At 31.9% G+C, this 10,557-nt stretch overlaps 1 long non-coding RNA gene across 1 annotated transcript; it reads left to right on the top strand.

The window, feature by feature from the left end:
• Window positions 1-1,023: 1,023 nt before the first annotated feature.
• LOC110007136 (uncharacterized) lies at window positions 1,024-3,326 on the top strand. The gene is made up of 2 exons (XR_002280689.2): window positions 1,024-1,212; window positions 2,765-3,326. It is a non-coding gene; the product is annotated as an uncharacterized LOC110007136 (long non-coding RNA).
• The last annotated feature ends 7,231 nt before the right edge of the window (window positions 3,327-10,557 follow it).

Below are 10,557 nucleotides of genomic sequence, written 5' to 3'. Positions count from 1 at the left end.
TTAGGAGAGGTGTAACATCATCTATATGGGGTGTAACATCATCCATATGGGATGTGACATCACCCATATGGAACATACTAGTAGCATTTAATGCTTCATTTAACAGACAAATGAATCCCAATAAAAACAGGCTGTTTTTGTGAAAGGTTGAGACCTTACTTGTAGAAATAAGGTTGCGATACTCTACACCGTCCATTTTATTCGCACAATGTAAATTTGACACATCTTATAAAACAACGTCATACATGACATGCTTCTTTAGATATTATCCAATCTATAATGTCATGTATAAAATGGGCGATGTAGATGCAACCTTATATAAATATTTTCCATGAGGGAAAACAATTGTTGGCTGTGTAGATCACAAAAAATTAACTTTTTATATGATAATTTATCCCCTTTTTTTTTGTTTGAACAATTCCAAATAAGAAATTTTATCAAAATGCAAATGAAAGAGCAATAATTTCCTATTTTGATTTAATTCTAAAATACTCATCAAATAATACATGACCATGTATTGGAATAGTTAAAAGACAATAAATAGTATTATTGAAAGTTAGGTATGTTTTGATAAATTTCCTTTAAAAAAGGACTCCCAAACCCTAAGATCCGGTCTCTTTTAGAGTCTATCTTTGAGGGGAATTGATTTGAAGCATTCTTTGAACTACAAATCGTACGTTCTTTTTCATTTCTTTTTTTATAACTTGATTATTAGTTTGACTAAAGATGATATGGGAATTCTAAAAGAAATTTACGTACAAACCATATTAAGGGGGTCAATTACAAAATGGGATCACGTTTGTGCCAAATTACATGCGGCATACTGACCCTGTACATTTATTTTTCCCTCAAGTGCCCCTCTGTCTAGTAAATTGAGCGCCTGTCCGGTAATCTGAACACCTGTCCGATGTTCAAACTATCGGACAACTCTTTAAGTTTTTAAGTTTGTTGTCTAGTATTCGAAATATCGAACAGGAGATATTTATTTTACAACATTAAAAACCTATAAGGTGTTCAAATTACTGGACAGGTATTTGGCTCCTTTTAAGCGAAAAAAGCCCCATTTTTCTGCCCTACTCTACCGGGCAGCTTTGCTATTCTTCTCTCTCGCTCTCTCTTTACCAAGCCTAAGCCAAAGCCCAAGCTTGCACTTTTCTTGCTTAATATTTGCTCAAGCCGAAGCCTAATCTTCTCAAACCACAATCGAATCAGGTATATCTTCGAAATTTTTTATTTTTTTGGAGAAAATTAGTTTTGGGGGATTAGGGTTTTGGGGATAAAATAGCCCCAAAACATGTGAAATTTATGATTAGAGTTTTTGGTTCACTTAGGAATGTTTATTTGATTGTGATTGAAAATGAGATTTGGGTGATTAAGGTTTTGGAGATAAAATAACCCCAAAACATGTATTGAAAATGAGATTTGGGTGATTAAGGTTTTTTTAACGCACAATTTTTTAATTTATTTTTGGTAATTTACCATGTATCTTTGTATATCTATCTTGAGTTTGAAATTATTTTTTTTGTTAATTTACCATGTTCTTTTTCTTTTTTTTTCTTTTTTCTTTTTTTTTTCCTTTTTTTTTGAGCTTGTTTATTTAGATTTCTACGTGTGATGATTATAGTATACTCTTCCTTTTCTTTTTTAGCTTTTTTTTTTTTTTTGAGGTTGTTCATTTATCTCTGAGCACCACAACTTGTTGGTCGCCGTCTTTTCTGATTCTTTTTGTCTATTTATAGGTTTTTCTCTTTCAATAGAAGCTAACATTTTCATCACAAAAAAAAAAAAATACTTCCCCTTTTTCAAATTTTCTAAAAACTGAACTGTGATTTGTCAGTGTGATATCTAGCTCAAATTCTAATAACTGATAATGTTATATCGAATTTGCACAAAAAAAAAAAAAAACAAGTAAAGAAACTCATGTATACATCATGTGGCTGTTCCTTTATCATGTCGTTTTTATGTTAAATTTGTTGTTTGAAAGCCCCATGTTTGTTATGAGCGTGTGAAGATGCAATCTCCATCTCTTTGTATCGTATATGTGCTTATATTTATTTAAGTGGTGAGCGGGTACTAGTTAATATCGACCTTCTTAATAAAGTTTTGTTTCTATGATATTCACAACGTCTCATTCTTTTTATCTCTAAAACTTTCCATTTTTTGGAGTTGAATGACATTGTTCTAAATGAAAGTCATATAAAGCAATTGTAATAATAACAAACCGAATAGAAGTATTCTTTTTTACTAGTTAGTTCTTATTGAAATATGTGCATTCTTTTAAGTCATATCCCTTCACTGTGAGTCGTGTTTTATAATTTTCTCCGCCTTCATCATTGCACCCTTCTATGATCCCCAAAATAACATAATATTGGAAATAAACATATATTGAATAGGGATTGTATACAATGAGACCATTTACCGTCCATTCAAGGTCACAATTCGTTACAACAATTTGATGTGAAATTTGATAGCTTGGATGTGGCACAAAGTTCAAAAAAAATTCTTTTGAAGTTTGAGCTTGGTCAATGAAAGATTGTACCAACGCAATTTTACATCTAATGGTCAAAATTAATGTGATCATCTTGTATTAAAGACAACTAGTCTCATTTTATAATTTCCCTAATGAATAATTGAGTTTCATGACTGGTTATTTGTATGTGACTATACTTTGAATTTTTTGTTTCTTTTTATTTATTGAGATGATTTTGGGTTAAGGTGAAATTGGTTATGTGTATGTCATTTACTTTAGCATGCATGTTACCAGCACATCATAACATGCATTTCAGAGTGTATGGAACATAAAGAGGAGTTGTTGTACATGAAAAATGATGATGTTTGCGCATTAGCTGTTGCGGGCTTGGAAAGGAAGAAGATTTCTATTGATGAGGGTTTTAGTATCATTAGTCATTGGCCCCTTACACATGAGCAGAATGATTTTGTTTGAAGAACGCGGCTATAGCCTCTTGTTCCGTATGCTACCATGGAGGGGGCACCGTGACAGATTGACCACCCTCTTATGGAGGCAGTGAAAGAGAGATGGCGCCCAGAGACGATTATACTGTTTCATGCATTTTTTTCAGCTATATATGTGTATATGTAATTATTGTATATGTTGTCTAGTCATGGGTATTTGAGCATTTCAAAACATTGCAGTCTAAGGGAAGTAGTCGATGGGTTGAAGCTGATATCCCAAGGGCCGCAAATGGGATAACTCAGTTACTAATGTCGTATACTATCGGCATGAATTAGATCTCCTTGAACCTAAAAGGGTATAATTACAATGCTTATTAGTTAATATATTATTACACCTGATAGTTATTCATAAATAATCATGTATATTTGTTTATATATATGTGTTGTTACCCATTCATACAAGTATTATGAGCCCCCATATGCAAGAAAGAAAGACCATAGTGTTATACGTCATTTTTTGACGTATTTGTATCCTCGAGGCAAATAAGAAGAGAGCCAATAATAACTTGGTTCCATCGGTACACAAAATACCGCCAGACTACGAGAACACTGTAGCAATAAGCCTAAAACTAAATGACCTCTAAAGAAGTATCAAAATGGCTTAAATTGCACCAGAGGGTAGTTTGGAATACTCTAAGGACATGTAAAGTTTCGTCTTATTCTGATAAGTTTTGATATGATCAGAACGAAAATTGGTTTTTCAAATCTAGTTCCTCTCTATTAAAAAAGTACCTCATAATTACAACCCTATTTTCTGCGTCTCAAAACAATACCATACCACCTCCATTAGATTCGGAATATCGAAACACCGAAAAATTCGAACTTTGTATACACCCCAAGTCATCCAATTTGACATCTAATGGCTAGTAGCGATTGTGACCTCTTTTAACTAGTGTTTGAAGACTCACCGAGTCGAGCCAGATTCGCCCGGTTCGACTCAGGAATCGTCTGGTACCAAGCCAGTTCTACGAAAAAACTGGGAATCGGCCATGTCCAGAGAGAACCGGGCGATTCCCAATAGTGAATCGCAAGTCTCACCGAAAAATATTTTTTTTACACGTGCCCGCCTCATGAGAACGACACGTGGCCACAAGTGGCCATGTCATGGGAGCAACACCTGGTAACTCACATCACATGTTTTCCCCTTCGCTTTTCTACACGCACAATTGAGCACCTATTACACAAGACTTTATAGAGAACCAAGCAACACTCATCCTTCGATGTGGGATAATTCCCACAAAAAATCATTAAAGCAAGATGTTTGGATATATATTATTATAGAATAAAATAAAATCACATGAGGTGACGCGGTCGTGTTGGTTGAAAACTTGGATTTTGCGGTCGACATCTAGGGTTCGAACACCTTAGCGCACAACCAAAATTTTTTTGAGTTCGAACCCCTTAGTGCACAACAAAAAGTTTTTTGAGTTCGAACGCCTTAGCGCACAACCAAAATTTTTTTGAGTTCGAACCCCTTAGTGCACAACAAAAAGTTTTTTGAGTTCGAACCCCTTAGTGCACAACAAAAAGTTTTTTGAGTTCGAACACCTTAGCCTTAGCGCACAACAAAAAAAAATTTAGTTCGAACCCCTTAGCGCACAACAAAAAAAAATTTGTTGTCAAAAAATAAACAAAGGCAGAAAATACTGTTGAAAAAAAATAGAAAAAAAATAAAATAAAAAGCTTTTCAACATAAAGATAAAAAGAATAATACAATATTTTTTTATTTTTCTTGTAAAAAAATATAATTTGTTGTCAAAAAAATAAACAAAGTCAAAAAATACTGTTGTAAAAAAATAAAAAAAATAAAAAATAGAAGGTTTTTCAAGATAAAGATAAAAGAGATAATACAACATTTTTTTATTTTTCTTGTAAAAAAAATACAAGGTAATATAACAAGTATTTCTTGCAAAAAAATAAAACAAAAGACATAAAAAAATAAAATGTCCTTTGGCAGCATCATTTTTTTATTTTTCTTGTAAAAAAAATAAAAAGTAATACAACAAGCAAAAAAAAAGGTAGTGCAACATCTTCTTCTTTTGTTAAAAAAAAAAAAGGAAGATAATCAACAAGTATCATATTTTTCTTGTAAAAATAAATAAAAGATAACACAATAAGTATTTCTTGTCAAAAAAATAAAAGGTATTTCTTAATACAATCTAGGAATAAATGGTCTAATTATATTTTTTATTTTTATAACATGATGGTCTTTAACATAAATTTAATAATATTAATTTAAAGATATGATTCATACAATGAGGCCATTTGAAATCTCTCTTTCTACTAACAATCTCTTCCACTAATTTATTCTAAAAACCTAAAAAATTAAAGAAAATTGGTACACATTCTAATAATTTCTACATTGATAACCAAATCTTTCATTTTATTTATTAATTTTTGTATTATAAATCATGTAGTGTACTATTTTTCTTACAGTTGTCAATAATACATTTTAAATTAGATGATATTATAAAATATTTTGGATTTGTTATTATTTATATAATAAAATAATTATAAAATATTGTTGGTATATAATATTATAGTTAGTTAGGTTGTAATAATTTGGGTTTTTTTTAGCGGATTAGGGTTTTCCGCCAATTCGAGATTTTAGTGCCCAATTTTTCATCGATTTAGTCAACCCTTTATTGTAATCCATATATAATTATATATTTAATCCATGATAATTCTATGATTTCTTTTTTGTGCTGTAAATTTAATGGTCAACATAAGTTCATACAGGGAAAGAACATCTCAATATTCATAAATTGATGAAAACAATGAAAGTTAATAATGTAGTATCCTCATTTCTTATTGGATTCCTAAAAAACAACATTTCGATTCGGATCGCCTATTCACCGATCCGAATCAATTTTTAAGATGCTCAATCCATGTCACCGATCCATTTTTTAAACGACTCCTTTTAACGAAATAAACATTTCATAATATACAATCCCTTTTGATAAATAGTTAACATAACATATTGTCATGCTCAACCAGAAAGACCCTCTCGATACAAATTTCCTCAGCCTATAGCATGATGAACGTTCTGTCTACCGAGATTTGGCAACTAAAAGCTAAAATGAAAATTGGAAATTCCATACCCGAAATTTGGAAGGCAAAATTTTGAGTACGAAGTAATAAAAGATATTGTGTTCTAGAGCCATACGTATTGTAGAACGATGATTAAGATAGAATTTTAACTTACCCCAAAAAAAGCTAGAATTTTGTAAATAAAAAATTTCATATAGAACCTTAATTTTTCATATTATTTCATGATAGACCTTCCTTCCGTTTTTCTTTCAAGCGATATAAAGAAACCCTCATGGATTTCACCGTACCCCCTCATCTTTTATCTTCTTTTTTTATTGGCTTTTGACCATGGAAATTAGCCCCAACAAATCTTTTTATACTATTTCAACCCAAAAACCTTTTTAACCCTCTTTTCCCCTTTCCACCCATTAAAAACGTTTTTGAGTTGAAATGACATAAAAAGATTTGTTGGGACTAATTTTTATGATCAAAAGTCAATAAAAGAGGAAGATAAGAGACGAGAGGATACGGTGAAATCTTTAGGGGTTTCTTTATGCCACTTGAAAGAAAACGGAAGGAGGTTCTACTATGAAAGAATATGAAGAATTAGCGTTTTATACGAAATTTTCCCTTTTATAAACCATGAGATCGAAAAATTAGCGAATTTTAATCGTTCATTAAATTTTTTGTCAATAAGATAATAATGTTTATTAAATGAATAAGATTCCAAAGTCATAGCACAAAAAGGAAAATCGTGTCTGATTTTCAAAGTGTATCAAGGTATTTCAATTTAAATTTATTTTTATATAAATCATCCTGAAATAAAATTTTGGATGTCCACACTTCTCACCCTCACGCACCTATAAAAAATAGAGAAAAATAATTTGAAAATATATCATCATAATCACCATCATGATCATCTGAGCTTTAACTAAACTATTTGAGGTCGGTTACACGAATCTCATTCTATCATTCTGCTCTATCAAGAGCCACACCCTTAATCAAACAAAAAATCACCATATCTCTTTCAATTCTTCCATTCATGTCTTTTTGGGCCTTTTCCTTGCTCTTTTAGAATATTTGAACCAAATCGTCATACCTAACCAGTGTTGTATTAGATAAATATAATGATCAAATACACTCGCAAACAATTGAGTGCATGTCCATCTATTTCAATATACTTTTTTTGTTTTCTATACATTGGATTGAGCTAAAATTATGGGCTATTTTTCTTACTTCATGCACTTGTAAAAATAGAAAATATATTTTAGAAAATAAAATGACCAAATCACCATTGAAACTCCACAGTGTAGTTCACTATCATTAGATCTTGATTGAACAGTCCAAAACCTATCTATGAATTTCAATTTTGAGTTTTTATATAAAATTAAATTGAGATAAAATTCTCAATATATATTTAAATATCATGCACACATAAAAATATCAAAAAAATATTTTATAAAAAAACAAATGACCAGATACCGCTGAAACTTTGAAGGGTATTTTGGTCATTTGTTCTATTTAAAATTATTTTGTATTTCTTTTACATATGCACACCAATGAGGAACACACATCCTCCAAGTTTCATCATCATCATTCAATTTTGGGAAAAAGATCATTTGATGTTTTGTGTCGAATTTTCAAAATCCAAAATAGTCCGAAAAAGGAGAAAATCCACATTGTCACATTTTTTTGGGCGATTGACATCCTCATTCTGGTGGAAGCCCACATTTCTCATTATCGAGAATTCCTAAACTAAAAAATGCTGTAGCTTTTAAAAAAAATGGGTCATTTAGTGTAGTGACCAAACGCCCTCAAAACTTCCTTGGGAATACGTTCTCAAACCTATAAATCAAAACTTCCTTGTTTGCTTCATGCATAACAGTTTGCATATGTATAACAATTTTCAAAACAGTTTCTTGTGCAAGAGTTTTTCAATTTGGTTTCCATGTCTGGGGTTCATGTGTACCCAGTTTCTTATGTTTGTTAAGCCATAAAAAAATTACAAAAAAAGCCCAACCTGATTTTTTTTCACTTTTTTTCCCAAAATACACTTTTCATGCAAATAGCCCCCAACCAAAAATAAAAATAAAAAAATGCCTAAACTACCCTCCCTTACTTTTAACTTACACATGCTTCTCTCTCCTCTATCCCACCAAAATAGGGGCTTTGACTCTATGTAAATGCGATCCAGCAATAGGGCTCCGGCATTTTGTAAAATGTGGTCCGGCAGTAGGACTCCTACACTGTGTACAATACGGTCCGGTAGTACTCAGTTTCGGTCCAGCAGTACTCAGTTTCAGTCCAATAGTTGTCTTTGGGTGGTCCGAGTAGTTGTCTTAGCCGTCCAACAGTACTCAGTTTCGGTTCAGTAGTTTTGTTAGGGTGATTTGAGTAGTTGTCTTAAGGTGGTCCGACACTTGTGCGCTCCAGTAATGTGATGATGCACTCCGATAATGTGCTACTATGGGGAAAAAAGTGAGAGAAAAAGTTTGGGTGAGGATAAGTTGCATATATCAAGTTAACTATTTCACTTTAGTTCTTCAATTCTCCAATTTTCAGGGACGTTAGATGTCCTACCTAAAATTTTCTCCTTTTCATCAATTCAATTTTGCTATAGCATTGCCATTACAAATCACATTTTCGAGGCAACTTAAACTCGATGAATAATCAAATTGTAACCCATACATACAAATTATGAGTTATAATAGTATGAATGGTGTAATTCAGAAAATTTTATACTAAAAATATATTATCAAAAAAGAGAAAATGATACTAAATGGAAAAAAAAGTCATAACCCATCTTTCTTTTTCCTCTTTTACTTTTTAATCTAGGAGAACTAAAGAAAGTCATGTAACAGAACTATAGAAGAGCAATAAGCATTCAAAAGAAAACTCAAATTCACCAACACAAATCCTCACTAATTGAGCAACCAGAAATTTTAAAAAATTGACATAATTGATAAATTGATCAAATGCAGCTAAAAAATGCAGCTAAAAAAGCCAATATAATATGAAAAAAAGTGAATAAGCAATGAAAAGATTCACACCCAAAATCAAGTCTCTTTGAAGTGGCCCTGAGCCTCCATTGAAATCGAAAAATGGAGTTTTCCAAAGCTTGCAGGGCCAGCTCCACTTGATCATTATCCATTGCCCAATCGAAAAAATAAGTACAAAGTGGGTTTTAATTAAATTACTGAAAAAAAAAACAAATAACTCTTAATTTTGAGCAATGATCCAATGAAATGGTTGTATCATAATATAATGAAACGACACTTCTAGAAATCCATGTTTGTGGCATTTGTATGACCCCAAATTTTGCACACTCTCTTTATCTCAATAATCAATCTCCCAAAAAAAAAAAGTTCAATTTGAACCCTAGATATGGTCAAAATGAATCCCTTCCAAAAACAAATCTAGACCTTCATTTTGTGAATTTCAAGATCTTAGCGTTTATAAATTCAAAATCATTTTTTTCTTTTTTAACATTGTTCATCTCATGATAATAAAGTCATTCAAAAAAATTGGAAATGAAAAAATCCTTTTAAGACCTAGATCTAAGCATCTCACCAAAATGAACGGCCTATGTTAATTGGGCTAAAAAAATACTTTCTAGATTGTGTTTTTGATTTTTTCTTTTTTTGTGGTTGTCCATTAGAATAAAAAAAATGTATATTTCAAACTTTAGATCAAACAAATAGTTATAAGATGGTTTTTTAAAGTTGTTGCATCATATTATCGTACAACAATTGCATGAAATCATTGCTCCTTTATTTTTTACCCTTTTGGAATCGTTATTGCAATAGAACTAGGACGTTAAAAGTATTCTAAAAAAAAACTGCTTTCATGGGGGACAAAAGACGAAAAAAAAAAAAATCAAAAAGGACAAACCAAGAAAAATAAAACAGAAAAAACACATACTCAAGATTTTTTGTAGATTAAAATAGAGCTTCTATACCCAACAAAAAATAAAAAAAGAAACATAAACATCAATCTCATGGAGTCATCAACACCCTCAGCTTGTGGAACTGTGAAAAGTATGGCGCAGAGGGTTGAGAGAGAGGCGAGAAGGCAGGACACAGAGAGACATAAGAGCGAGGGTTTTGTCTTGCCTGTTTTTTTGTGGTTGCAACCTTGTGGTAAACTCAAAAGAAATATTATTTCGGGTCCGCACGAGTAATGGATCACATAGGACTTGCTCCCCACTTTGTGGGGTGGGAATTTCTTTTTGCTCCTGAGGGTGGTAAAATATTTTCCTGTAGGACAAGTTCTCATCGACTTCACACATGAACCAAGCGTGTGCAACTTTATGATTCATATGAAAATTGTTTCATGAAGCAAGTTTTTAGACGAATCAAATGAGCCCTAGGTATATCTACTCACCTTCACATTAGGTATGTCGTCTGCTTGTTTGAAAAGAGTGATGTCAATTCATGTCTTTTGTCCATTGTTTACTGTAACATCCAAACATCTTTCGATTTCTCTTGGAAATTGGAAACATTCCTAATAGCACCGCAAAGAGAGAGAGAGAGAGAGAGAGAGAGAGAGAGCATA

This window comes from Amborella trichopoda, chromosome 7 (genome assembly GCF_054954075.1).
Source record: "Amborella trichopoda isolate Santa Cruz 75 chromosome 7, AtrichopodaSantaCruz75HAP2 v2.0, whole genome shotgun sequence".
Taxonomy (NCBI): Eukaryota; Viridiplantae; Streptophyta; class Magnoliopsida; order Amborellales; family Amborellaceae; genus Amborella; species Amborella trichopoda.
This window is presented reverse-complemented; position numbering and strand designations above follow the sequence as displayed.